At 41.0% G+C, this 22,650-nt stretch overlaps 1 long non-coding RNA gene and 1 pseudogene across 1 annotated transcript; both read right to left on the reverse strand.

Moving 5' to 3' along the window:
* Positions 1-5,199: 5,199 nt before the first annotated feature.
* Positions 5,200-6,104, reverse strand: LOC142802902 (uncharacterized; annotated as a pseudogene).
* Positions 6,105-14,389: 8,285 nt separating this feature from the next.
* Positions 14,390-22,517, reverse strand: LOC142803877 (uncharacterized). Its single transcript, XR_012894345.1, has 3 exons — positions 22,110-22,517; positions 19,180-19,298; positions 14,390-14,538 (listed from the first exon to the last, which is right to left on the reverse strand). It is a non-coding gene; the product is annotated as an uncharacterized LOC142803877 (long non-coding RNA).
* Between the last annotated feature and the right edge of the window lie 133 nt (positions 22,518-22,650).

The raw sequence follows: 22,650 nt of genomic DNA on the forward strand, positions 1-22,650 counted from the left end.
CAAATATTTGAAAATCCCCGCTTATTTATCGGCATGTAGGCTACAGCAATGAAAACCAGTAGGTTAACAAGTGTTAACAGTTCTACATGATCAGTGCAGAATAAAATTTTATATAATTATACCCCACGAACCATCTATGCACTATTGAATATGCATGCCTTTCTGAAATGCAGCTAGTGCAACTGTTTTTTTCTCTTGCAGGGTCACTGCTCATGCGAAGCAGGAAACTCTGTGAGATGCAAGCACATGATTGCAATGTTGCTCTTTACACACAGGTAAGCATGCCTAAAGGAGATTTCCAATCCATGAGTAGCATTCAAGGGTTTCTTTCTTTCTTTTTTTTTCATACTCAATTGGTAAAATGTTTATTTCCAAGATTTTGTCCCAATTTGTTATGATTCCTGCGAGCAAAAAGCTGTTGTAAACAGCTTAAAAGTGCCTGGAGGTCCTTCATAACAGCACCGTATACAGCGTGAAACAAAATAAAGTATATAAGTATTCATGGGTTGTATAAATCAAAACACATAACAATCCGTGTATGACAGAGGTAATTTCACAAAGTTATCGATTAGTGAATAATAGCAAAACTATGCAATTTCACATCAAATCAAAACTACAATAAAGAAAATACCACAAGTGAACCAAGAAATAGAGTGATACATTGGCAACAGTGCATTAAAACTATGCACTTGTTTTCATACACAGGTGCCACGGATGATTGGAAAACAAAAAATGCCACCTCATTCTTTTTCTGGGTTAAGGCATGATGCGTGAAACTCTTTGTTTTCATATTTATTGAAAAGTGAAGGGACATTGTAGACTAGTGATTGCATTCGGTAATTGGTACGCCTTTTCGGGTCAAGCCATCTGTCTTGGTTACAGGTGCACTGGCCACAAAACTGCCATTGTAGTCTTGACAGTGGTTTTAGAAAGAACTTTATAGAAAAAAAAATGACTAAGGAAAGAGGTAACGTTGTTTGAAGATATCGAATGTTGGCTGTAATTGAAGTTCCCGTTTCTGAAGAATAAGAAGTTTGTGTACATTAGTAGTAATAGTAACGCCCCACACAAGCATGCAGTAGTTAATGTGCAACAAAAATAGTGCTGATGTAAGTTAATCTTTTCTGGAAAGAGATGGCGACATTCTGACAAAGCACCTGTTGCTGATACCAAAGATTTTGGCATGTTAACATGGGGTGGTTCAATTGAGTACAGTATTGAAACGACACCAAATACCTTATGCTTGCTAAATATCTCAATTGGTACATTATCAAGTGGTAGTTCATCACGTGCATGTACCTGTCTGACAGTGATCCTAAATAAGATTGCTTTTGATTTTTTTTTCATTTTGAAACAAGACGGAAAGGAGCGCATTCACCTTATAAATGACCTCGCCAACCCCTGAACCAGAGATAAACAGGCTGCTATCCACGTACAGAACAATTGTGACCTTGTCCGGCGGGTATATCATGTAGTTAATGTAGATGTCGAACAGAAGGGGATCTAAGGTGCTGCCTGTAAGGACACTTCACCCTATTGCCCTGTTGGAGGGAATTCCACTTCTTACGATCATGCACTGCCTATGATCAAGCAGATATGAACACAACAGAGAATGAGGTTACCCGTATACTCCTGCACAATTTGCCGTTATCCTTGAACAGTAAAATAAGACAGGTCAGTGGACTGCTTTTTGCGTGGAGGTGGAGGTTGTCATAATTTCCCGAGCTCCTACTACGACGTCTCTGATAATCATATGGTGTTTTGGGATGTTAAACCCCACATAACAATCAATCTATTAATGCTTCTAGTGTGTACATGAATATCCTATTCTCACACGGCTCTTGGCTCTTCATTGCGAATGTTTTGTTTACATGTAATACATTCTGTTCATTGCTGCAGAATTGGCATCTTAAACATGGACGAGCTCACATCCACCGATATGAAGCAGACGTGAAGGAAACTAAAGGCGAAGAGCATATATAAAGCGAGAAAAGTAAAGGAGCTGTGCCATTTACAGTCAACACGAAGAATCCAACTGGACTCTATGAAACTCGCTGCAATCCGACAGTGGCTGATTGAATCTGCTCCTCAAAGTGCCTTGGTGAGGCATATGAAGGGACGCTGTTTCCAAAGCTCGAACACAGAAGAAGGTGCCGAGAATATATTGAATGGCAGCACATGCTGTGAACCTCAACATTTAATACAGCACATTATTGCAAGCCAACATGTACAGCAATTTGTAGAGCTGCGATTTCATGAAGTCACCCTTTAGAGACTTCGACAAGTTTAAAATTTATAGAGCCTCTAAGAAGCATATGAGCCCTGTGCTTCTAAAATTTTATGAATAAATGGTAGCTGTAAGCTCAGAAGGAGCAGCGACTATCAGCACACAGACTGCAGATCAGAACAGCACGCAGTGGCAAAGGAAGCGAACGCTCCGAATTACAGGCAGCAAATGCCACACATTATACAGGTTTGTGCCATCACCAGAACCCAGCTGGCAAGAGAAGATAATCAAGCTCCTGACCAAGAACTTTGGAGGGAGTGATGCCATGAGATATGGAAAGGCTTGTGAGCAACCAGTTATTGAAGAATACAAATTGAACACTGATGAGGAAGTGTTCAATATGGTCCTTATTATAAACCCAATAGTTTCGTGGCTCGGATTCAGCCCAGATGTAATTGTTTTTAGTCATGGAAAGCCAGCTGTGTTGCTTAAAATCAAAAGCCCAACACGTGGGAAAACTGAGCGAATTTCTGACCTTGTGAATCAGGAAAAAGTGCCATACATTTTGTGTGATGGCGAAAATTATTCCTTGAGACCCACTCATTCCTATTAATGACAAGTACAATTAGGACTATTTCTTCTAGACTTGGAAGAAGCACACCTTATTGTGTACAGCCAGGTGCAATCACTGGTGATTGTTGTGAAGAGGTGTCTGTCATTTATTGAGCTTGGTTCAGTGACTACAGCATGTTTACTTTGTGTACTATTTGCCAGAGTTAGTCAATTTTACCACTTAGGAGGTCATCATTAACGTCTGTACTTCTTGCTCGCGCACCTTTTTTATCAAGGAAAGGCCGCTGAGGCTTCAGGAGGGAGACTTCCTACAGCCGTCTTTGAGGAACGCTATTGCTCCAAGGCTTTCGTCCACCCGAGACATGCCAATCGGCATGCCTTGGTGGAATGCATCTCTTATATCTATGTGTACGACACAAAAGTAATTCTTGGGCAGTTGACGTTGAACCAGCGAAGTGTACGATCATCGGTGACATGAACCTCGCATGGACTGTTCCATACAACAGATAATCTGCTGCAACACCAGACCCTCGTCATCTAAGCTGGCAAGACCATCAGCACCACTTTCGTCAACTCCCCTACAAGCACGATGAACAGGCATGGTCTGCCCAGAACTTCCTAATGTGACTATTTTGTTAACGTTTTTTTTTGTAACTAGCTTCAAGCATTCTTGTAGTAGTGCTCTTTGTGATGCACAAGAAACTCCAAAGCAGAAGCATGATCTTTTTCATAATTTTTGTTCATCTATCTCGTGGAGCTTATCAGCATACCGCAATGTCTGTGCATTTTAATTCTTCATTCAGTGTATACTATTATTGCTGGAGAGCACCCAACTAGACTGGTTGGTGTTAGCACTGTGTACGTTGTTATTTATCCGTCCATACACTACTGTTTCATCACTTTATATAATTTCTTGTGCTGTTCTTTTTTCATTTCACATATATATGTCTTCCGCTTAGCCGACTTTCTCATCTATAGCCATTGCACTTTTTTGATTAAATACTTGTTTGTTATTTGCACTAAATACTCCCATCTGCTCAATGAGTCCATCAGTCAATTCGAACAATCCCGCGTGATTCGACTGGCTATAGAAAATTTTAAGTGCACCACTTCGAGGCCTCTCGGACGTCACAAGCCTAAGGGTAAAGTAGAAGCCACTACGAGCAATGAATGCCAAAAAATATTTTCACGTTATAGAAATGATACCGTGAAATGACGAGTGAGCACCCACCACCTCCCTACAATGAAGAAAAATCCGACCAGATTCGTCGAGGGGCATTTGCTCAATCCCGAACCAAAATTCAAGATGGTGACGGGAGAGCCGCAAAAAATATAAAAGGCCCATCAGTGTTTCTATGAAAATACTTCATTTATTTACAGCAATGAAATTTCGTTAACAAAATATACAATCAGTGTGCTCATTTTAGTGGTACTTTTTACACTAGCAATGCTTGTGTTGAAAAAAAAATTGTTGCACTTGCTTGGTCATTGGTGCTTATTTGAAACGGTATCTTGAAGAAGGGAGCGAGGGCTTGCTCAGCATATTACGGTATTTTAATGGGAAAAGCAATGACCTTTCACTCAAATAGCTGTTTTAACCTACTTTTACGCTATCACAATTACATAACGTAGTAAGCATAGCATAAACAAAGAGGGAGAAAAGTGTGAGGGTCTGTGAAGGTAGTTTATATAAAGGACATGACCATGTAACGATAAGGAAAGTGAAGAGATGGTGTCACGGTGTGGATAGTGCCCGGCACGTTTTGCCCGAGTCTGTGGTATTGACACATGAAGGGGACACAGTGTGTCCCAAAAACACACTCAATTTCCCTCAACTTAATTATAAAAATAACACACACAGAAGACTAAAACTATATAGAATCAACTAGGTTCCCCTAAACACAATTATTAACACATTCTAGCATGTCCAAGTTGCACGTGCGTTTCTAAACTCCTCTCGTCCTTCTCGGTAACTACTGACTAAATTGATGCTGTGTTGGCCACCTGCGACGACTATTTGTTGCGCTTACATCCAACCGTTGCTCACCACGTCCGTCGGTCCTGGGGTCTCCGCTAGTGTAAAAGCCGCTCTGCAAATGAGGCAACGTGCACAGCCGTTGGTAGTGGGACTCATGCCAGTAGGTACTCCAGGCACGTCCCAGGCCACTCTGGCCCGTGCGCTGTTGGCATGGCAGACGAGTGTCCGCAAACCCGGGCTTGTTCAAGGTTGGCGGCGTGACGCTGAGCTGTCCCAGTCGCTCATTGCACCGTTAGCCAACTGGACAACCGGAGCATGAAGACAGCAGCTTGCCATGGTGGGAACTTGGGCAGCTTTCGAAGCATTGTAGTGCTCGGGCAGGGCCCAGGCTGCCTCAACCATCTGCTGCCTTGGACAATATTCTTTTCTGCACCCACCAGCCTTCCAAATCTTATGTTCCTGTGCACATTTCTTTCTTTTTCTCCTCTTATATTTTCGTTTCTTGCTCACAATCTGCGTTTTTATTTTGTCCTCTTCTTCTGAGACTTCACTTATCAATCATGACAGGTGAACAGTTGGCTGTGGTATTCCATTTTTGTTTTCTATATTGATGCATCGCAGTATGATATTGGTATAACATTGACTTGAATATTCAGCTGCAGCTTTAGATACAAGGTTCACTTTGACAGACAAAAAACCTACTGAAATCTACTGTCTGCAAGCACAGGTGAGGACAGATTAACAATGCCGGCTATGATAATCATTGCTTTAGCAATGACAGCCAACATTTCCCAGGGAAATGGGCCCTTCAATATCCGGAACAGTTTTAAACGCTGAATTGCCCTTTTCAAATGCACGCGTGCCCGGGCAATATGCAGCGTTTTGGCCGCATCCTCTTAAGAGAACTGTGTCTGCTTCCACTGAAATGGAGGCTGCACAACAATTATTTTCATGCTTGCACATGTTGTATCAATATTAAATCCATTATCGACCATTACATCGGCCTTGAAAGGTTCTAGCTTATTTAAAATAACTGAATCATCCACGCACGCTTTATCAGAAGCGTGACCTCCAAAACAGTCACTCAAAAATGTAACCAGAGCACCTGGAGATACTCCAACTAAAATTTAACGGTATGAACTACCTTGTAGTGGGAATATATTAGAATGCGGCATGATGCACAGTGAGATTTACTTCAACTTCTGTGCAGTCAAGCACGATTCTAACATCCTTGTATGCCTCAAAGCATTGAGGCTGATTCTGTAGCACTTCTGCCTTGCTTGGCCATGGAATAGTTGCTTTTAGGACAGGTGCCAAGGGGCTCATTGTGCCATAAAAATAACAGTGCACTGTGGCTTCAGACACTGAAAGTAATGTTGCTAGGCACCTAAAGAATAGAAAAGTCTTTAGGCGCATGAGTACTATAGTTATGCGTTCTAAGACACATCTGTCTGCCTTAAAATCGTCAACCTGAGCCACATCAGCAATAGTGATTAAAAGCCTCATATTCTCTACACCTGTGAACGCTTTAACACAAGCGTCACTGCGAAACAAATCCAGGAGTGTTCGGTTAGTTCTGGGTGCTGTATCTGTGTTGACCTGCACAGCCTTATTCAGAGATTCCGTCGTCTTGTTCAGGTTTAACTACAGCAGGGACACAACTGCAGCGCTATCAACGTCGTAAAAATCTGCTGGGTGGACACCAAGGAGAAGAACAGCTTCAGTGGCATCATCTTCCGTCGTCTCCTTTGCACTGCTTTTACTTTCTGAGGCTTCCTTTTAAGTAGAGAGATAATGAATGGACACATTCTATAAGAATGGCAGAAAATGTTAAATTCTTCATTTGACATAAATGAGACTGAATACAGTAAGAATGGAAAATGAAACAATGCATGTGTTTCTTGATAACAATGAAGTTTTCACTTGTCTCATATAACAGCAATTGTAGAAGCGAGTTGAACATTTTGCAAATGGAACCTTTTTAGCCAGTCATGAACACATAGGAATAGAACTAATTTGTTCAACATAACCAGCTGTGAAGTAGGCCATGTTGAGCTTTGGAAGCATGACCATATGCTTACGAGTCCAAACTCACATAGGTTAGGCTGGTGTCGCTTCGTGTAGGTGAACAAGCAATGTTTTGAACGCCATCAAGTGGATCAGCCGTGAGGAGCCCTAAAATACACACGTAGAGCAAATGTCGACATCAAGTACACTTTCTTGACCTGCAGATAATGACTAGAAGTTGGACTTCCAGGATTTACAAAGGTGCATTTTAGGTGTCAAAATGATGCCGGCAAAACAATGTTTGAGGCACTGAAAATAGGCACACAAACATGCCTTAGGTCTCCGACATCATATATGTACAGAATAATTTTTTTCATATACGTGAATAATTTCAAAATAAAAGTGTATGACTTCCATCTACGACAGTCAAGCAAAAAAATGTTATTGCTATTAACGGCACAAAGTCGCTAACAGCGGTCACGTAATCGTCCTTTTTCTACACGGTTGCCAGAATACTGTTTCTCCCTATATTCTTTAGCATGGTGAGTCAAGTGTCTCCCGTTGAGCCTTGACAACACTTTTGTTTCACTTTGTTTCAACACTTTTGTTTCATTCACAAATTTAGTGATGAGTCTGGCAAGGCCATCAGTGGGATTTCATAAATTTCGGATTGATAACTTAACCGCCAGCCTGTAGCATCAACCATGAGTGGGTAATGCAACCATGAGGTGGCAATGCAGCAGCAGCAGCAGCAACAGCCTTGGCATGTTGCCTAAATGCATCTTCTTGTTTGCACAGCTCCTGAATTTCATTGCCGGCCTCACCGCTCGTGTCCAGTGCCCGGCGATTTCTAGTTCGGACGCACACGTGGCGATCACCGGTGGTTTACTGTGGGATAGCCCCCTCAGCGAAGAGCGACATCGGCTTGGTTTCTCGGCGTGTTTGCTTGACACAGCTGGGATCTTGCACACACCCGTGGACGCTACAATCATCGCAGCTCTGCTAAGTGACGCCACCACATCAGTGACGTCAGGCATCACCAATATAAAAGCCCGGTCGTTCGCACATCTCGGCAGTGGGCAATGCAGCAGCAGCAGCGGCAGCCTCGGCATGTTGTCTAAATGCATCTTCTTGTTTGCACAGCTCCTGAATTTCATTGCCGGCCTCGCCGCTCGTGTCCAGTGCCCGGCGATCTCTAGTTCGGACGCACACGTGGCGATCACCGGTAGTTTACTGTGGGATAGCCCCCTCAGCGAAGAGCGACATCGGCTTGGTTTCTCGGCGTGTTTGCTTCACACAGCTGGGATCTTGCGCACACCTGTGGACGCTACAATCATTGCAGCTCCGCTAAGTGACGCCAGCACATTGGTGACGTCAGGCATCACCAATATAAAAGCCCGGTCGTTCGCACATCTCGGTAGTGGGCAATGCAGCAGCAGCAGCAGCCTCGGCATGTTGCCTAAATGCATCTTCTTGTTTGCACAGCTCCTGAATTTCATTGCCGGCCTCGCCGCTCGTGTCCAGTGCCCGGCGATCTCTAGTTCAGACGCACACGTGGCGATCACCGGTGGTTTGCTGTGGGATGGCCCCCTCAGCGAAGAGCGACATCGGCTTGGTTTCTCGGCGTGTTTGCTTGACACAGCTGGGATCTTGCGCACACCTGTGGACGCTACAATCATTGCAGCTTCGCTAAGTGACGCCACCACATTGGTGGCGTCAGGCATCACCAGTATAAAAGCCCGGTCGTTCGCACATCTTGGCAGTGGGCAATGCAGCAGCAGCAGCAGCCTCGGCATGTTGCCTAAATGCATCTTCTTGTTTGCACAGGTATGTTACCTCGACAACTCCTGCTGTATCCGGTCTGATGATCGATTCTTGCTGCTGCTGTGTTGCCCACATGGTTATTCGGGTATTGGTCTTTTGTGCTACTGTTCCCATGTCGTTGATTGCCTCAGTTGCCTACTCCTGAGCGGGGACGTTGAGCTTAACCTAGGCCCAAAGAAAGTGGCTGCTTCAAAATTGAGTAAACCTGATGAGTCACGTGAATATTCCCTAAGCGCTCTTGAGTCGTCAGTTGAGCTGGCAGTGTCAGATTGTGATAACCCTTCCCTCGTGAAAGTTCTTTCCGATTTAGTTGCTTGCCAGAAAAATTTATCGCGAGACATATGCGAAATAAAAAATACTGTGAAGACACGTTTTGACGCTTTGAAACTGCGTGTGACTGCTCTCGAAAACACATGCTCCAAAGCTCTGACTGAGCAAGATTCCGAGCAGCTTCGTTCCGAACTTGTTTGCTTAAAACGCACAGTGGCTGACATAACGGCTAAATTTCATGATCTTGAAAACTGTTCGCAAAGGAACAACATCATTATTCATGGTATACCAGAAGATGAGGATGAGAATCGTGACACACTGCATTCCAAGGTAGTGAACATGTTCAACAGGCTTGCCGTTGATTGTCCGTGTGTTGAACGTTCCCATAGGTTAGATAGAAGACGTCCTGGATGTTCTTGGCCTGTCATTCTGAAATTGCTAGATTTCAATGACAAACTATTACTGCTAAAGATTGCTTACAAGTTGAAAAATTCTGATATAAAACTGTCCGAAGACTTTTCCTCGAAAGTACGCGCCGTACGTAAAAAGCTATGGGACACTTCAGCTGAGCATCGTAATAACGGATCAATTGTCAAGATGAGGTTTGATCATTTATTTATCGATAACGTTCGGTATAATTGGGATGGCCCCTCAAACAAACTAATAATAGCTCGTGGTTTTGGCAGCAATGCCAGAACGACTAACGCATCTGCATCACTGCCTTGACCGTCCTATCAACCCGCTTCCGATCTTGCATTTTTGAACGTTAATGCCAGAAGCATTACTAACAAATTCCCCCAATTTTTTTTGCTAGTTTCTTCATGTTCTCCTGATGTTATATGCATCACGGAAATATGGCTTCACGATGAAATTCACGATTCTGAATTCACGCCTACTGGTTACCTTGCTCTCCGTTGTGATCGCCAGAATAGAAAAGGGGGTGGTGTGGTTTGGCTTTTACGCTCAGATTTTAGTTTTAAGGCTCTATCTGGTCCCCCTAACGTTGAATCAGTTTGGTGCAAGCTAATAATAAATAAGCAGAATTTAACCATATGTGGTATTTAGCGCCCTCCTGATGGCTCTAACGATCTGTTCGACGATCTCTCACATTTCGTACATGAGCATCACCTGGATAGTTTGAATTTGATACTTCTAGGGGACTTCAACATCACCGGCATTCACTGGCCTTCACTTACGTATTCTGCTTCTAGTGCCCCTGTCTGTAGGGATCTAGTTACATTTTCCTTGTCACATAACCTAATACAACTAGTTCATGAAAATACTCGGCAGAACTCCATTCTTCATTTAGTGTTTGTTAGTAACAGTCTTGCTCATTTAGGTGTCACATACGAGATCTTAGAAGGTATCTCTGATCATAATGCAGTCCTCGTGAACATTAATTGTCCCATTCCACATGAACGTTTCAGCTATACCACGTATCATGATTTTTCTAAGGCTGATGATACGGCTATTGTTGACGCCCTGGCAGATAATCTTGATCATTTTGTGTCGCTCAGTACCGAGTGTCATGTTTACGTGCTTGTCCATTACTTTGAATCGCTAGTGAGGTCATGCATAACTTGCCTCGTTCCACTGAAAACAAACAAGATAAACAATAAACTTCCTTGGATTAACCGTGATATTTTGCACCTATCACGACGTGTTAGCAGACTGCGTAAAATTAAACAATCTAATCCCGAGGCTCGCGTATCCTTTGAAAAAGCTCAGGATGAACTTCGCACTATTACTAAAAATGCTAAAGGTTTCTATTTTTCAGTGCAACTTTCTCAACTACTAAAATCATATCCTCAAAAGTTCTAGACATCAGTATCGCCTAGTACGACTGGCAGTTTCTGTTTTAAAATTAACGATGCTATAACCAGCAACCCTGATGTCATTTCGAATGCTTTCAACTTGTACTTCCAATCTGTTTTCACCCTCGATAACAATGCAGTTCCAGAGTTTAAGTATGTTGCTCAGAATAATAAACTAGAAAATATCGCAATTAGTTGTGATGGCGTTTTAAACCTTATCCTGAAACTTGTTACTAAAAAATGTACCGGTTCCGATGGCATTCCCAATTCTTTTCTCTCACGATACTCTTTATGGACAGCAAAATACCTTAGCTTAATTTTTCAGAAATCCTTGGACTCTGGTGTAGTACCAGGATCATGGAAATCTGCCAAAGTACTTCCCTTGCATAAATCAGGAGATAAACAACTACTTTCTAATTACAGACCAATATCTCTTACACCTTATTCTTGCAAGATCTTAGAACACATCATTCACAAACATATAATCGAATTCCTAGACTCTAATATTATGCCATCATCAGCTGAACATGGTTTCCGTCGCGGATATAGTACTGTAACACAATTAGTCGATTTCATGCATGACGTTGCTTATAACTTAGACCTAGGTAACCAAATAGATGCCATTTTCATTGATTTCTTCAAAGCTTTTGATTCCGTCATTCATTCTAAGCTATTGTTAAAACTAAACCTCATTCTCGATAACCCTCGCAATGTTTCTTGGATAGCTAGTTTTCTTCATTCGCACTCACAATTCGTTTCTTTCAGCTCGACACAGATTTATCTCCCATTGACGTCACATCCGGTGTTCCTCAGGGATCCGTTCTAGGCCCTTTATTATTTTTACTTTTCATTAATGATTTACCTCATAGCATCTCATCTAAAATAAGACTCTATGCAGATGATTGCATCCTCTATGAAACTATCAACTCCATTGACGATCATTACCATCTCGCGCAATCACTCACGTCTTTTAGCAACTGGTGTGACAGGGCAAATGAACGTTAACTGCACTAAAACAGTCGTAATGTCTTTTACCAATAGGCGCGACCCCTTCTCTTTTGACTATTTTCTAGGTGGCACCCAGCTCAATAGAGTTTCACAGTACAAATATTTAGGAGTAATTCTAACCGAACACCTTTCATAGACTAGCCACATTGATCATGTATGTCGTAAAGCGTTAAAAAAATTAGATTATTTGCACCGTACTTTACCTAACACCCCTCGAGATACTAAACTGCTTTTATATGAATCACTCATTTGCCCTGTTCTCGAATATGCATCCGTAGTTTGGTTCCCTTACAAACACTGTGAAATAAGCTTGCTAGATAACATTCAGCGAAAATCTATCCGTTTCATTTTTCATAACTATAGCTGCAACTTCTCACCGACCACAGCCCTACAATCAATAAACATCCCATCACAACTCTTGCGATAAAATTTTTATATGAAATTATTGACTCCTCCTCCGGCCTTGGTCATGGTAACCTCATTACATTTACTGATGATAGTTGTATCCGCAGTTCCCATGCTTTGAATGTAACACCTTTCTTTGCTCGTACTAATACCTTTAAATACAGTTTTTTTCCGCGTGCAAAAGAACTGTGGAATTCCCTGCCTGGTAGCATTCGCTCCTTATCACTAACCGACTTCATAGTTGCTGTCGATGAATATCTTACTGACGCGTCATCAACATCATTTTTACTTTTGCTTTGTTACGAGTGTACTTGCTTCACAATTTGTATTATTTGTTTGTATTTTTTCTCTGTTGCCTAGTATTATATAACATCCCATTCCTGCGATAGCCCTGAATAGGGCTGCAGTATGTATAAATAAATAAATAAATAAAATAAATGTGTCCTCGCATTTTACATCTTTCAGACAATAAACTTTCAGTTAATAGTAGGTGCTTGTTCCATGGCTTCTCATTTTAGCACTACTGTTTTTGCACAAATGCCATTCAGAATAGAACACTCTAATCCTTTATGATAAATTTTCCTCGTCGGTAAGTGTCTGAAAGGAGCAAATTACAAACAAAATAAAACCACGTGCACACCGCAATTTTTTTCTTTCGTTTAAATCTTTGCTTTCTTTTCCCCTGATGACCCTTCACGAAATGTAACATAAAGTGGCTATTTAAACAGACAAAGCAGGTCTATTTCAAGCGCCACAACTTCTTTGCTGGGGTGAAAAGCTGTCAGCCTAAACTGTCTACGAGCTCGCCAGAGTGTGTGAGCAAAGGGTGGCTTGACCAACGCTCAGGCTCTGCTAGCACTAGTCACTTCCCCATAGTGTAGCGAACTGAATTTCTTGTGTGAAGGTGACAAATGCATGAGTGGCAAGATTAGGCTGCTGCACTATAACACGTCTACATGTACAGTGATAGAAAAAAATCAGCAGCTATCACACTCTGTGAAATTGCACAACCAGTAAAGCTGCGTGAAAAAATTTACACAAGTTCGTTTCGAATTAGGTATGACCTCTCATTTTAAACTATTTTAATTCACCAGCATCATGGTACTTGGACATTTTTGCTGCGGTGTGTGATTGGTAACGTTCCTCTTGTTGAACAGCTTGCATAGCTGTTGTACCGCACTGCAACTCGCTGCTCCGCTTGGCTGTACCACAGTTTAAGACTGCACATTCAACATTCGATCACCTTTGATGCATAACCCCCATATGGCAGGCTGGGGTATGCAACACACACTTTTACAAATGCAAATGCACGGAGCCTAAGGTTCACTGTTTCAAAGGCTGAAAAATGTGAGAACCTTCTGACAACTGGACACTTTCCTGAATACCCTTATTTATACTGTAAGTAGCTGCACCTATGCGCACTGGCCACATATTACTCTCCCGGTCCTAGTTTTCATGTATACACTGTCCTAAATGTGCTAGCAAAGCGACCAAGCAAAACTAAAACTGATATCAGCTCTAACTTGCTGAACTTGCATAGTACTAATACCAATTGTACAGTATAACTATCATTTAAAGCGCACGAAAAACAGACATAAAGAGAGGACAAGCGCTGCACATGCATGAGTCGTGTTTTTCAGTTGCCTGTATATATATTCCGCCCTTTCTAATAAACAATTTAGTTGCGAGAAAGCGCTTGTCCTCTCTTTATGTCTGTTTTTCGTGCGCTTTAAATGATAGTTATACCATGCATATCCAACTAGCCCAACTTTCGATTCTGTTGCAATTGTACAGTGACTAAACCCTCTATAGTTCTCAGCAGTCACTGTAAGGTCAATAATATAAAAATTGCCTGAAATCGAACTTAAAATCAAAATGTGCGATTAAACAGGGCTCATATAGGCACCTACTTTGAAAATAGGCATTATAGGCAATATAGAAACACTATAAAAGCCCTTCTTAGCCCGTAATTCGTAATTGTATATCTCTGCAGTTATAAGAACAGAAAGAACAAGATTGGTGTTTGTCTATAATTTGATATCAAGTAATGACAATGCCTTCGAAGATTGCTGAATTCGAATTTAGTGTTAAATTAGAGTCTTAGACAAAAAGTTTTACCACTAGAGATGCCAAGCTACATCTTGTGACAAAGTATTAAAATGTGTTTGGGTGTGCTCAGTGTGTGATGAACACCATAAAACATAGACTTTAAGTGACTATTACTGTATAACTATTTCATGGCAGTTTGTGAATTGCATATTCAGTGAAACGTGGCTTACTTGCTGCTTCTCTTGACACTGCTCTCAAGGCCCGTTCAGCTGATGCCTGGTGTCTTACTGGGTCTTCATTATCAAGGATGCGCACAGGCAGGCACTTTCATGGTACTGAAGTCTTCTTCAGCTGTCTCCGAGCTGGTTTCCAAATTTGTTGCGCTTAAATATAAGAGATCACAGTCTTTGTCAAATAATTTCTATGCTGTCACTTAAAGGCACACACTGCATGCAATCAAAATAAAAAATGAATATACGAGTAGCTTTCTTTTACTGCTCTTTAAGCAGTTCTGCTGATATTTCCTTATTTCAATTCACAAACTTCCAACGAATATATTCAAAGTGACTTTAGCATTCACATTTTCAGAAAAAATTGAAGGCAATAACCAGAGACAGGAAGCTGTAATGAATAAAAAGAAAGAATACCAAGAAACATGCTCACATCTACTTAGCTAATAAATGGCTAGAAACAACCACACTAATCATGTTTTTTCTAATTCTGGGGTATTACTGAAAAGCAATCAGGCATATTTGTATATATTTAGGAGCAATCATGGTACCTGCCCTTCCGTACTTGGATGCGTGCATTTGTATGCATGGAAAGTTATGTTTGTATGCACAAAAGTAGAAAAATTTCGGGGGAGAAAAGGGGTAGAGATTAACTCTCACAGCTTCTGGGTTTCAGTTTCAGTTTACTGAGCGTAATTAGGTGGGGAGTTACATATAGGGAGAGGTACACAGAAAGAGGTCTCTTAGTGTAAACATTGCAATGGGACCTCTTGTTATAAAATACACAAATAAAAAATAAAAACAGGAGCAGGATCGTGTAAAAGAATCATAATTATGCATACAAAATAATAAAAGAGGCATTATGATATGCAATAACATAGAGAATATTCGACATTGAAGTACACAGAAAAGGGTATAAAAAAAGTGAAGCTAATACAGTGCAAACGAAGCAATCGCTAGGAATAAATACTAACAAATATTTAAGAAGAAAAATTAACTAATAGAAAGGGATAAAAAACATGAAAATGTATGACAAAAAAAAAAGGTAATGACAGTAACTACGCATAAGTCCGAAGTTTAAAGAAGGATTCACATAAAGGCGAACTAAATGTTTAAACGCATGTAATGAGGGAGAGGTTTTAGTCTCTAAAGGCAGAGTGTTCCATACCTTGATGGCGGAGAAGCTCAATGTTTTTAGTCTCTAATTAGTGTGCACCTTGGGCAATAAGATATTGTTTTGAAAGGAGAAACATGTATTACTAGAGGAAGTAGTAATTCTATTGCCTACAATACATAAAAGATCTGGATCATGTACCAGGCGGTAGGCAATTACAGCTAAGATAAAGACGATCATGTTTTGAAGTAGGAAGAATATTTAGTGAAGAAAATAGTGGAGCTGAATGGGCTTGATAATCACTGTGCGTTATAATGTGGAGAGCCTGTTTTTGAATATGCACTAATGGGTTCACATAAGTTTCATACGTGACTCCCCAAGATTCAATACAGTAGTTGAAATGACTATGAAGGAAGGCAAAATAGAGAGCAGATAGTGTAGGAAGTGCAAAAAATTGGCGGGCCCTGAGGAGAACACGGATACCATAGGCGGTTTTTCTTTTTATTAACTCAATATGATGGTTGAAGTTCAAAAAACAATCAAGTTCTACACCGAGAAATGTGCATTTTTTAGAAGGAAATATTTCATGGTTATTGACATACACCGGAGTGCATTATCTCGCTTTTTGACCTAGAACTGAAAATAATAAATTGTGTCTTATAGGGATTAACAACAAGCTTGTTGTTCAGGCACCAATTAATGACGCTCTCAAGATCGCTGTTTAGCTGGGAGGTGAGGGCAGGAATGGAATCGTGAGCACTAAATATGGTGGTGTTGTCTGTGTAAAGCAAGAATTCTGTGGGAGGGGATAAACAGTCTGTCAGGTCATTTATGTACACAAGAAACAGAAGAGGACCTAATATTGATCCTTGTGGGACCCCTATATTGATAGTTTTGGAGCCTGAGAGTACGCCTGAAATGGATACATCTTGTGTACGATTCAGTAAGTAACTAGAAATGAAATCTCATGGTGGACCAGTTATACCATAGGAAGATAGCTTGTTTAAAAAAATGACATAATAAATAGAATCAAAGACTTGACTGAAGTCAATGAAGACTAATCTAAGGATTTTTCCGTCATCAATTGTGTTTCTGATATTATCAGTAAGAGCAACTAGTGCTTGGTTAGTGGAAAGCCCTTGACGAAACCCAAATTGATGGGCCGACAAGAGCTGAAATATTTCGAGGTATTTTGTAAGGCGGATGGAATATAATTTTTCAACAACCTTACTAAAAAAAGGAATAATAGCGATGGGCCTCTAATTGTTTATGAGTGACTTATCACCTTTCTTGTGAACAGGCACTATCTTGCTTTTTTTTTAGTTTGCAAGAGAAGATAGAGTGCCTAAAGATTAAGTTAACAATACGGGCAAAAATAGGGGCGATGACATCAACAATGTCCTTCATGTAACTGGCAAATATGTTGTCAAGTCCAGCGCTAGTTGTTTTCGAACTTAGAATAGTGTTCTGGACTTCAGCAGGGCAGGTTGGAAAAAGTTAAAAAGGTTGCAATGGATGCCTTTTGTCCTTGAGACATGATTGGCTAGATTTAGCGCTGATACTGGAAAAGTACTGGCTGAAAGCATTAGCAATGGCATTGGAAGTTTGAAAGGTCTTTCCGTCATGACATATATCAGTGATACAAGCTGTAGGTTTATTTTTGTTTAAAAAGAAGTCAAGTATACGCCACTGCTTTCCCTTGTTCTTGCCAGCTTGTATTATTAAATTTTCAGAGTAATTTTGTTTCGCTTTTTTTTATTATGAGGTTTAATGTATTGCTGTAGTTTTTGTAACGTACCCTCAAAGCCATATTATAAGGTTTTTTCTTAGATTTTTTGTATAGATTGTCTTTTTTCGTAAACAGGTGAGGAGTCCCGGTGTTTATCAAGGGTTCTGGGGTGATGTGTGCTTTTTTCGGCACAAAACAGTTGAGGTCGAAGAAGTTATAGCACCAGATATAAGGGTAGAGAATTCTTTATAAGCTGTCTCAGGGTCAGTGCAAGAGGTAACGTGGGACCAGTTTATTGCACCTATTGAACCAGTAAACTTTTTCGTGTCAAAGATTGATTTGGAGAAACAAGTATTTGTAGGAGTAGCCACGCGATGAAAGCGAAGTGCTACAGGAAAGTGGTCTGTAATAGTGGCAGGAATGATGAAAGCCTCAGGAGGGGTCAGAATATTCGTTAAGGCATGATCAATTAAAGTGCCAGAAGTGTTACCCACACTGCGAGTGGGTTTATTTAAAAGGGAGTCGAGATCATAAACAAGAAAGGTGTTTTTGTAATGACTGGAGCTTGACTCATCCAAAATATTGATGTTGATGGCACCCATGATGACTATATTTTTGTTTTCTTGCGTAAGTGAATGAAGCAAGGTGTCAAGAGCAGAGCAAAAGTTAGCCATGGAAAAGCTGGGTGAACGGTATATGCAAACGAATACTATTTTGCGTGAGTTGCTACTGAAATCTGGACTACCACATTCTATCCAAACAGCTTCACAATCGGGTACATCAAGAACCAAGTCTGTTCTACGTTTGTAGCTAACATTGTTAAATAAGAATATCACGGCACCCCTGTGGCACGAGAATGCACGGTGGTTGTACTCTGCGTTGCAGTTCGGAAAGCAAAACAAATTTTTATCAGAGTCGGTAAGCCAAGTCTCTGAAACACAGATTATCGGAAACGGAAAGTATAAACTCCAAAAACGGGCATGAAAATCATCGAAATGATTGCGGAGGCTGCGCGCATTAAAATTAATTATCGAATTATAGGTCCGAGATGATAAAGAATGACGGTTATCAGTATCAATGTAAGGCATGGTAACGTCAGAATATGAGATTAGCTTAGTTCGAGAATACGCTTAGGTCGGCTTCGTCTCGAATTCGGTATACGCAGCTGTCAGTTGTTTTGTGGCCCTTGATCTGACAATCATCCGTCCACAAAAATTGCCATTTTTCTTTCTTTTTTCAGGCAAAGGGCCATCGCGAAAGTTTTCATGTTCTGTTGGGTCAGGTGATCATTTACATATATGGGCCACACATCATTTCCTGAAAAAACAAGATCACATGTCTGCAGCCGTGTTTTCCGTGCCTTGCTTACCAATTAAGCTTTCTTTGATCCGGAACAAAAGCGTGATATTAGATTTTTTGTATTCGAGTTTGAAGGTACGCGATGAACTATGTCAACGTCAAAGTCAGAAAGAGGGCATTGAGTTTTGTTACCGATGCTCTTAAGAATTGCTAGGCAACTTTCACCCTGAGTGAATGGAACTCCTTTGATTTCTACATTATTCTTACGGAAATATTGTTCCATCTCAGCAATTCTTTTTTCTAATTCAGAGTTTAGAGCATTCAAGTTCTTGTTTTCAGCTAACAAATCCTTCTGTTCTACTTTGAGCTTTTCTACTGTTTCACTGAAGAAATTCATACCAATTTTCATTTCGTCGATTTCTTTTTTCAACTTTTCTATTGGCTGGTCATGGTCAGCATCAATCCGAGATTTAACGGGAGAAACAACATCCTCAACAATCAAACCAGTTTTATCCTGCAGCACATTTTCTAACACTTCTAAACGTTTTGCAAGTTCCGCGCACGTAGGCATCACGAAGTTGTACAAAACTCCAGAAGCAGCAGCAGTAGCGGCATAAAAAAAAATAATGTAGAAAGAAGGTGAGAGTCGCACCTGCAGGCAGAAAGCACTTTAGTAGGCCATTCGTAGCCGCACTTGCTGCTGCTAAACTGGCTGGCAGGGAGAACTTCCAGCGCCTTTTATCCGGGAATCCGATACCACGAGCTGATGATCTGCGCAGGTTATTTTATTTATTTATTCAATACTGCAGACTCGAGGTCCAAGCAGCGTGGTAATACACATACAAATAAAATAATTGCGAAACAAAACAATAAAGGGCGAAGAAGGTTGTTTGGTAGGTTAGTTCATTCATCACATGTATTAGTAAGACAGTTCCATTCACATATGATTTTTGGCAAGTACGAATACTTCAGTAGGTCTGTGCGAGCAAAATATGGGATCAAGGCCTTTGGGTGGTGGTGTCGGGTGGGCCGGCTACTAAGGGGTGTCAAATACGGGAATGGGTCTAGAGCTATTTTTTTGTTCAAAAGTTGATCAAGGAATTCTAATCTAGCTTTTTGTCTTCGCATCTGCAGTAAGGGAATATTGTTGACTAGTATTAAATCTGAGGGCGAGTCTAACTTGGAGTACTTGTTGAATATAAATTTAACAGCTTTTCTTTGAATACGCTCAAGAGCATATATATTACATTTTGTACAAGGATCCCATACTATGCTCGCATACTCTAGTTTTGGCTGCACAAGGGCTGTGTAACAAAGTAGTTTAACATTCAAGGGAGCACTTTGAAGTTTATGTTTAAGAAGACATAGTTTACGAAAGGCAGATGAACAAACATCATCAATATGGAGATTCCAAGATAAGTTGGAAGTGAGTGTCACACCAAGGTATTTGTAGGAGTTTACTTGTTGCAGTTGTGAAGACACTAATATGTATGTATACGATTGTGGATTCTTTTGGCGAGTCACTGGAAGGCACATAAATTTGTTCGCGTTGAGACACATTCTCCATTTGTTGCACCATTCATATATATTGCAAAGACTAGTGCTCAGATCGTTGAAATCGTTAGTGTAACATATTTTTTTGAACAAAACACAATCATCTACAAACAATCTTATTTCCACACTAGGGTGAATAATATCAACAATATCATTGACATACAATAGAAAAAGCAAAGGGCCTAACACACTGCCCTGTGGTACGCCCGATGTGACCGGAAGACAGTCTGAATATTGGCCCCCTACATCAACGCACTATTCCCGATTATTTAAATACATAGAAATCCAACAAATGAATATTTCGGGCATACCTATTGTTCTAAGTTTGGAAATGAGTTTACTATGGGGAACTTTATCGAAGGCTTTGCTGAAATCTAAGAAGAGCATATCTGTCCTACCGTGTCTATTGATGTTTAATGCAAAAGAGTGAAACAGTGCAACGAGTTGAGTTACGGTGGATAATTCTTTCCGAAAACCATGTTGATACATGGTTAATATAGAGCGTTCTTCAATATACTTGTTTATACTAGTAGCTATGATGTGTTCAATAATTTTACAACATTGTGAAGTTAGTGAGATTGGACGGTAATTTCCTAGTGCTAAGCGGTCCCCCTTTTTAAAGATGGGTACATTGCGGGCTGTCCTCCAGTCACTGGGCAGCTAGGAAGACAACAAAGAACAGCGAAAAATAATAACCAAAAACTTTGCTAGAGATAAAGCATATCGTCATAGAAATACGTTTGGTATGTTATTGGACCACAGGATGCCTTAGTTTTTAAATTTAGCAACATAGACACCACGCCTGGATAAGAAAAAAACAGTGCTTCAGTATAAAGAAAGGCTGTAGCATTAGATATACAGTTGAAATCAGAAGTGTTGAACACACTCTGGAAATATTGGTTAAAATGCCGGGCAATGTCTCTCTGATCGGTGACGTTGGTTCCATCAATTGATATTTGGGATACAGGTCTTTTCTTTTCACTGATAAAACTCCAGAATTTACTGGGTCATTTACAATGAAGTTAGGTAATGAGGTTTTAAAGTAATACTCCCTAGAGCTGCGGACAGTTTGAGCGAGACTGTTGTGTGCATCATGCATCAAATCAGCCGTTGCCCGCCTTTTTTTCAGTCGCTTAACTTTGCACTTCATATGAATGATGTTGCGATTTATCCATGGTGCTTGTTTGTTAACTGTTTTGTGCTTGGAAGGCACAAAATTATCTAAACAAAAATGACACATTTGTTTGAATCGTGTCCAAAGCACACTAACATTTACCTCATCGAAATTCGCAAGACATGTTTCTAGGTGTTCAATTATGTCTGCATCATTAGCCCTGGAAAAGTCTTTAAAACAGCGAAATACCGGGTTTTTATGGCCAGTTAGTGGAACAAAAGGAAAGGAAGTGAAGACATAGCTATGATCAGAAAGACCTTGTCCTACCTCTGCTGTATATTCGGAGAAATTGCGGTTCAGAAACACACGATCTAATATTGAGGTGGAATCCCTCTGTACACGCGTAGGTACTTGAACTACCTACAATAGGTCATGCACAAGAATGATGTCAAACATAAGGATGTGCTGCCGATAGCCACCAGAAATCCTCATGCGGGCGCAGCCTTTGCGGGTCCAAGATCAAGGGCACGGTGGTAGAAACCAAACAGCTCTCTTGATCGGTTTGCTGAATCAACGTGTAGGCAGAATTCACTTTATTAGACCGTTTGTAGCTGCACCTGCCGCATATATATGCGCTAGCCACTGGGTACACCAGTGGCTAGCGCATATATATTCCCAAGCATAATAAAGGCATGCGAAATGTCCGAAACTTATTGGCACCCTCTGGGCTGCGTGCAGCTATTTATTTTTGTGGCTCGTAAAACTACGCGATCTTTGCTTTCATTAGAGCTGGTAGCGAACGTCTACGCTGATCACTTATGGATGCTCGTACACTGAACACCGATTTTGGTCCTGCCAAAGCAAACTGTCCCCGCGAAACTTATGATGCATGTGAATGCGAAATATTCACTTACCTGCTGTACCCCAGAAGAAATCTTCCGGTACAAAGTACGCACTGCAGACCTTCATCGTCTTTGTGACTGGCTTTCCAATTCGTAGTTTCAGTATCCACTCCTTTGTAACTGGATTGTCACTTGGAAATGTGTGCAGGCTTACCTCGACTTTGACTGCACGGCATGTGCATTGTAGCACGCAGCCCATTTTGTCTTTTTTTGAGAAAATAACGCAACAAATAATTGCCACTACGACTCTCAGTACTTTTGTGGCTTCGGTGGTTCACTACAAGGTGGAGAAAAACTCGCGAAATATCTCCGAGGACTAAAAAAAGTGATGCCGACCGAACAGAGCAAGCTTGTCAAGCCCGGGCAACGAGGACATGGGAGCGGGCATCCCCCAAACGACACTTACGACGGCTGCCGCACTTCGCCGCCGCCATCTGTCAAAGTTGCGAATGCACAACTCTGCTCAACTGTAGTCTGATCAAGCTGCATGATTACGGTATGCCGGAGGATTGCGCGCTCTTCGCGCATCCGCAGAAGCAGCGTTGCTCGGCAC

This window comes from Rhipicephalus microplus, chromosome 3 (genome assembly GCF_043290135.1).
Source record: "Rhipicephalus microplus isolate Deutch F79 chromosome 3, USDA_Rmic, whole genome shotgun sequence".
Lineage (NCBI taxonomy): Eukaryota > Metazoa > Arthropoda > Arachnida > Ixodida > Ixodidae > Rhipicephalus > Rhipicephalus microplus.